Source organism: Carassius carassius, chromosome 25 (genome assembly GCF_963082965.1).
Source record: "Carassius carassius chromosome 25, fCarCar2.1, whole genome shotgun sequence".
In the NCBI taxonomy this organism is placed as follows: Eukaryota; Metazoa; Chordata; class Actinopteri; order Cypriniformes; family Cyprinidae; genus Carassius; species Carassius carassius.
The window spans coordinates 29,526,285-29,533,258 of record NC_081779.1 but is presented as its reverse complement, the minus strand read 5'-3'; positions in this window follow the sequence as shown (position 1 = coordinate 29,533,258).

Below are 6,974 nucleotides of genomic sequence, written 5' to 3'. Positions count from 1 at the left end.
ATCTCTCTATTAGTGCTCTTGGATATTAGTTTTGCATTTGACACAATTGACCACAACATTCTCCTGAATAGACTGGAAAACTTTGCTGGCGTTAATGGAAGTGCATTAGCATGGTTCAAATCAGTTAAATTCTGAAAAAACAGAGGTGTTAAGTATAGGACCTAAAAACTCACTAAGACTTGATGGCTGCTCTGTCAATTCTTCGTCATCAGTTAGGAACCTATGTGTGCTATTTGATCGCAATCTTTCCTTTGAAAGCCACATTTATAGCATTTGTAAAACAGCATTTTTCCATCTCAAAAATATATCTAAATTACGACCTATGCTCTCAATGTCAAATGCAGAAACGTTCATTCACACGTTTATGACCTCAAGGTTAGATTATTGTAATGCTTTATTGGGTGGTTGTTCTTCACACTTAATAAACAAACTACAGTTAGTCCAAAATGCAGCAGCAAGAGTTCTTACTAGAACCAGGAAGTATGACCATATTAGCCCGGTCCTGTCAACTGCACTGGCTCCATAAAAAGCCGTCAGCAGCGGAAGACGCACGGAGGCAATAAAGCCTTAACAGACTTTAAAAATGGCATCTTTCACTGTTTTGTGTTTGTTAGTTCTGATCGGTGCTGCTGTACCTGTCTGGAGTGGTGAGTTAACTGTTTCGACGTAAAAAAATAGGCTACTTTTATTTTTTTCTTAAAACTGAAAGTAAAACAAATTTTTTTTCTTAAAACTGAAAGTAAAACAAGCGTTCATCATTTTTACGGTTTCTCAACATGTTATTCTATATATTACCATTATGAGTGTTAACAAGACTAAAATACTAAACATATTATATATAAAGAGGAATATCACACATGCTATTCAAATAAAAGACTCTTAAGTTATGAACTTCTGTTTTCTCTTTTTTTCTGCTTGTCATATCCTTGATTCGTTCAGAATATTTATATTTTTCATTTGTATAGATGGAACATTCAAAGACTGCCCACCAAAGACTATTTTGGGTATGATCGGAGGACTGATTGGGGGACTGATTGTGCTGGCAGTCGTACTAGTAGTGGTTTTCATCTTAAAGAAGAAAAATATTATTGGTGAGTATTGACTGATTAATGATAATCCACACACATTCTTATATTTGGTTTTGTTTTCAAAATAATATTTTCCCCCAAGATAATTTTTATATTGTTTGTAGTCATTTGAGTTCCACTGAACAAACATGTAGCATTCTGGTTCATAACAAATTGTGAGTGAATGATGACACGACATTTCATTTACATTCATTTTATTTTACTATTCCTTTAACAAATACAAATCTTAATAGAGACGTTTAAACAAATATTATTGGATGTACTTGTATAGATAAGATTATAGTGGGGAAAATGCCATTTTATGTAACATGTTTCTGCCTCAGAGCTTTTGGACCACTGTTATTTTTACATTAGTATTACAGTGCAAATAGTATTCAGAATATTTTTTTTTCCTGTCATCCCCTTTAGGTTTCAACTGCAGTAATAACCAGGAATGTAGCATTAATGAAGAGCATGTTTCTCTGCAAGGTACCAGTATCCCTCTACCAATATTTAATTAGTCTTATGCAACAGGCTATGTTAAAATACACTTTAACATCTCACTGTTTCTTCATCAAGGACCAGCGAATGCTAGTAATAGATCTGACAGCAATGCGAGCTCATCTCAGGTGGATGGAACCACTTCTGGTAGTTATGATATTCCATTTACCAGGGAGTTGTTAATTATATGTATATACAAATTGTTAATTAAATGTCTGCTGTAAGCAAAATGTACAGGCATTGGTGATACATGTCGAGTGGAGATACCTTTTACTACTCCAGAATCTCTGATGTGACTTGTATTGATGCTTTACTTGAACTTACGATTGTTACACTACATCTAGATGATGGACTCAATACAGTAACTGCAAGAAGGGAGCGCAGTGCTGACTCTGACTCAGGTGAATATGCCACTCATGCTTTTCTTTAAATAATGCACCAAAATCAGAATGCATCATTTAATACACAATTTGTCTTCCTGTAATCTAAACTGGTCTCATTGTAAATCTCATTGCACACACACACACACACACACACACACACACACACACACACACACACAGCAAAGTATCATTAGTTGTATATGCAAGCTTATCAACACTGTACATGCTGCCTTTTTCTTTTTCTTTTTTGCATTTTTATTTTATTCTTATTTTTTATTGACTGATTGATGCATCCCTAGTTATTATGGCTTCTCATGCACAGCACTGAAGAACTTTTATATTTTACTGTTCCTCAACAGGAATAGAGATTGGTTCAACTCCAGACAACAGTTCTACTAATTCTCAGGATGCAGTAAACCACATGGTAACTATATTTTACATGTAATATTAGTGGAGCCAAAGAGATCACATTGACACTTTTCTATTTTTCCATAGCCTAGGGTAGCACAGGAAAAATATCTTGTGGTCAACAAAATGTAAGATTAGACTTGTTATGGGGTTAGAGATTTGAACTAGCAGGGATAGGGAACCAGTGGGAGGTGCAGAGAACACAAGTTACATATGAACATTTGGGAAGGCTGAACATCAGCTTGAGACTGCAGCATCCTGGAAGAACTGCAAATATTTGATTACACACCTGGATAGACAACCCAAAGCAAGTCAAGAGTTTTCAGACAAAAGCAGACCTTAGGGTCAGTACCAGGATGTGTAGCTAATTTTACTGAGAGTCCCTACACATTGAAGTGAACTCTATTCTACATTTGGGAATAGCGGAAATACATTGATTTCAAACAGGATGGTGTAGAGTAGTGTAGTTAGCTCTGAATAAAAAATTTCTTAGATATATACTCACATGGAAATGATCAAACATTGGTTGCCTAATGTTTAGCCACTACTAATAGTAAATTCAATGACAAATATTTATGTCTGTGTTTCAGTGTGAGGACTCCAGTAGTCAAAGCCAGCCTGCAGATGCACAATAAATACTACAACAGACAACAGACTGATTCAGACTCATAACATCACTGAACATCTGTTATGGCGGATCTGTGGTATTTGTCATTGTCAGTGCTGACAATCATGACAAATATTATGTTTTTGGAGGTTGCATGTAGATAAATCATCTCTGTCTTTCTGTCCCATTTTTCATATAATCTGGATCTTTTAAAATAATTTGTTTGAGATACAGTTTTCCAGATTAAACACCCAAAGAAAATTATTTTTATATGAAAAGAGCTGATGTTTCAGATTTATTATTATTATAAAGGGCCAGAGAGAATTTCGCACTGCAAAGCCAACCCCATAAAGTCGGCGCTTGTCTTGCTCCAGTCCTTGCCAGAAGAAAGTGTAATCTCTCTCCTTCAGACTTCCACTGGATGGAAGACGTGTCTCTTGAAGGGCAGCAACGTCGATGTTGAGCCTTAACAGCTCGTGATTGATGAAAGCTGTTTTTCTAGCATCGTCAACTTGCTGAAGATCGTCACAGAGGCCAGGGCACAATGTTCTGACATTCCAGGTTGCCAGCCGCAGGGCTGGTGACTTTGTGGTCTTTTGATTATTTCTTTTATTTCCTGGTGCTGGGTTTTACAACCTGCCTGTCGATTTTGTCTAAGCTCCATGCACCCGATGAAGCAAGCAGGTTGTGGCGGGGTAGTACCTAACTGCCTGGGGGCTGCCCGGGTTAAGGCGGGCGGTAACGACCCAATGGAGCACGATGATTCCTCCCACCATCGGGAGCAACCCCTAGCGCCCGGCTCGACGCCAAATGAGCCACGACTTAACACTGGTAGACTGCTGCTCCCCATGTTGTTTCTGCACTGAGACAGTGCAGCTGGAGTGACCTCTCCAGGTGCAGGCCTGCGCTAATAATATGTAGATCCTGGGTTGCCCAGACCCCCCTCTTGGCTTTGCTGGCAGGGTCTGACAGTAAGGCGAGCCAATACGGTCAATGTCAGCGCAGCTGCAGGAGTTGCCGGATGGTGACATGTTCCTTCGCCATCCACCTGAGGGGCTCCACTCCTGATTTTCTGTTGGGGTTTACTCCCTTAGCCTTTGCTTTCCCTGGAGCTAACCACAAGGCAGTGGCTCACGAGGGTTTCTGTACAGAGTTTTCCTTCTCTGTTGAGGTATGATGGTATATCCCTTGAGTCGCTCTTTGTCTGGAACCTCCCCCTCGACCTTACCGCCATGGGTGACCCTACCAGGAGCTTAAGCTCCAGACGGCATCACTCTCAAGGTGGTGACCAAAAGGAGAGCATATATATATATATATATATATATATATATATATATATATATATATATATATATATATATATATATCTGGAATACCCTATGCATATATATATATATATATATATCGAAATGGAAAAATTCAGTTTTAAAAATGCTAGAAATGTGGATTTCTAAGGAAAGATTGCGATCAAATAGCACACCTAGGTTCCTAACTGATGACGAAGAATTGACAGAGCAGCCATCAAGTCTTAGACAGTGTTCTAGGTTATTACAAGCAGAGTTTTTAGGTCCTATAATTAACAACTATAATTAACAACAAAATTTTTTTTTCCAGAATTTAGCAGTAAGAAATTACTTCTCATCCAGGTTTTTACATCGACTATGCATTCCGTAAATTATTCAAATTGGTATGTTTCTCCGGGCCTCGAAGAAATATAGAGCTGAGTATCATCAGCATAACAATGAAAGCTAACACTGTGCCTCCTGATCATATCTAACAAGGGTATGATGTAAAGCGTGAAAAGTAATGGCCTTAGTACTGAGTCATCTGTCATTTTGCATTATTGACACACTGTTTTCCTAATGAATGTTGTTCAGTTGCTTTGACGCAATGTATTTTGTTTAAACTGCTATATAAATAAAGGTGACTTGACTTGACTTGACCTTGAGGTACTCAATACTGCACTAGTCATCGATATGATACATCTTCATCCACTGCAACGAATTGAAGGTGGTCAGATAAGTACAATTTGAACCATGCCAACGCATTTCCATTAATGCCAGCAAAGTGTTCAAGTCTATGCAAAAAAATGTTGTGGTCAATTGTGTCAAACGCAGCACTAAGATCCAGTAAAACTAATAGAGAGATACAACCACGATCAGATGATAAGAGCAGGTCATTTGTAACTCTAAGGAGAGCAGTCTCAGAATTCCTCAAAGATATCACTTTTCTCTAAGAAGGAATATAATTGTGAGGATACTTTTCTAGTATCTTGGACAGAAAAGGACAATTTGAGATCAGTCTGTAATTTACTAGTTAACTATTCTAACTAGTATCTAACACTTTTATTAATTATATACCAGGATAGCAGTTATTAAACAGGGTTATGTTTCAGGTTTTTGCCTTGAATTAATTTATTAAAACAAGATCCTATCGGATAAACAGAAATTATGACAAAACAAATGGAGAATTAGGAATTTCAGTTTATCCATGTTCTTTATTAATCCTGTAAGCATTGCTTTCAAATATTGGTAAATGTTGAGTATTAATTTATAGTATTATTAAACGCATTATAATAATAGATTTAGTCTGTTTAGAACAATTAATTCATGTGAACTAGGGGCTCATTAACACACAGGCTTCAACGGGCTGAAGCCCAGGGACCTACACATCGGAGGGGCCTAATGGCTGCAGGAAAATTATATTTGTGAATAATTATTGTATGTATGGGTGTTTGCAGTGACAACAGCATTCTGTAAACTAACTAACACACTCATTTTCAGTGATGCCCTGCAATGCATGGTTCATGTATTGTTATTTATTTTCAGTATTTGTTTTATTTTTATTTATTTTTTACCATAAAATGAGACGACACACACAGGTTCACATGCTTTTTCTTTCATTACTTATTGTTTCCAATGTATGCATTATTATCATTACATATTACACTGGAAGAAATTACATCCACATTTTTTTTTACAGTTATCTAAACATTCAGTAATGCATTAACTACATAAGCATTATCGCTTAACTATATAATTAAACCTTTACTCTGATGCATTTATATCAGTGACTATTTTACAATTACATTTAGTCATTTACCAGATGCTCTTATACAAAGCGACTTACAAATGACGCCAATAAAAGCACATAAAATGAACAAAAGAACAACAATATATAAGTGCAATTGACAATTCTCAGTTAGCCTAACGCAATACACGTAGTTATATATATACACACACACATATACAAAAATATATATACATACATATATATATATATATATATATATATATATATATATATATATATATATATATATATACATATATACTGTATATACACACACACAAACACACACAAAGAACACGTAGATAGAATAGAAAAAAAGAGAAAGCTATTTTTTTTATAAAGAAATAAAGTAGAATTAAAAAAGAATAGAAAGTGCTAGAGTTAGAGGGTCAAATGAAGATGGAAACAGATGTTTTTTCAGTTGTTTCTTGAAGATGGCTAGGGACGGATTAAGTTGGGCAGGTCATTCAGTCAACAGTTAATGAAAAAGTCAGTGAAAGTGATTTTGTGGCTCTTTAAGATGGATTTTTGAAACAACAAGCAGTTCGGTCTTAGCCAGGTTGAGTTAAAGGTGATGGTCTGTCATCCAACAAGAAATTACTGTTAGACATGCTGATATGCGAGCAGCTATCGTCGGATCATCAGACTGGAATGAGAGGTAGAGTTGATAGTCATCAGCATAGCAGTGAAAAAGCCTTGTTTCACATACAGTTAAATAATATGAAAATCACCACAGTGGTATGTAAGGACATATACAACAAAAGTCTGGTGGATATTACAACAAAACAATTTGATTAAATTTTTTTATGATTTTTTTTTGGCATGCAATTATTAAATAATGAAATAGTGAAATTACATGAAAACAGTTTGGTTTTGTCCTTTTTAATAATGTTTCCCCCTCACTTTATGTTGATTTTCTCCACATAAGCAGGATAC